This window comes from Somniosus microcephalus, chromosome 1, assembly GCF_052327205.1.
Source record: "Somniosus microcephalus isolate GS21.2 chromosome 1, FLI_Smic_1.0, whole genome shotgun sequence".
Classification (NCBI taxonomy): Eukaryota; Metazoa; Chordata; class Chondrichthyes; order Squaliformes; family Somniosidae; genus Somniosus; species Somniosus microcephalus.
The window spans coordinates 443,158,591-443,159,486 of record NC_140987.1 but is presented as its reverse complement, the minus strand read 5'-3'; the positions used below and the strand labels follow the sequence as shown (position 1 = coordinate 443,159,486).

General features: G+C 37.5%; 1 pseudogene; it reads right to left on the bottom strand.

Moving 5' to 3' along the window:
- Positions 1–248: 248 nt before the first annotated feature.
- Positions 249–357, bottom strand: LOC147125348 (U4 spliceosomal RNA; annotated as a pseudogene).
- Positions 358–896: the final 539 nt, after the last annotated feature.

Here is an 896-nt window from a genome sequence, read left to right as displayed (position 1 = left end):
CAATCATTTTCTGTAGTTATCCCTGTAACTGCCACTCAACTTCCTAACCAGACATTCGTTCAGCACAATTTTTCATAGCATTGTAAGATCTTTAACGATCTCTGAGTTTTTTTTTAACTATGTATGAAGGATTTATTTAAAATTGCATAATTTGCTAAAGACTAGTTGTTAGTCTATAAGCTCTTGAATTGGTCGGGAAAAGCCGGCTACCTACTTATAATTCAAATCTCTTTTCATTGTAAGATCAGTCTCCGCAGAGACTGTCAAAAATTGCCATTGCTGACTATTTCAAGTCCTCATAGCGGGGTATTGGGAAAAGTTTTCAATAAGCAATAATTTTGGACAAGGCACCAATAGGCAGCAGCCAGTATGTTTGAGCAATAGATCAAAATTTATTTAGTTTACAGTGTAGTTAATACTTAATATTAGGCAATAGTTTTAACGAGTAGCTCGTAGCCCTTGGTCTCTGGAACCTCCCGGACACAGATGACGTCGTCTTAAATCTGTTCCTTTGTTCTCGCAGTAAGTCTGTGTAAAGTTGTTCTTTGAGTATCAAGGTTTTAACCCATTTCTTATCAAAAGTTGGTTTGGCCAGTGTCCATATATGGTCTTTAACAAAATCACCTTTTATAATTGGTTCCACTGGTCAAAATACCATTGTCCCTTAACTAAGGTAGCATCCCGCCTTTCCAGTATTTTTCCGTCAACCCTACCCTGCTGTCTTGTTATCTTGTTTATAGTTTTTCACCCCATTGGAATTTACCATATCTCTTTCCTTTCCTGTCTCCCTGGTACAAGGCCTTTGTACAAAGGGCCCATGTCAGTGCTGTTTCACTAGTCTTCAGGTATTTAGACTATCTCACTTTAATCTACCAGATAAATACCTTAACTTCCAT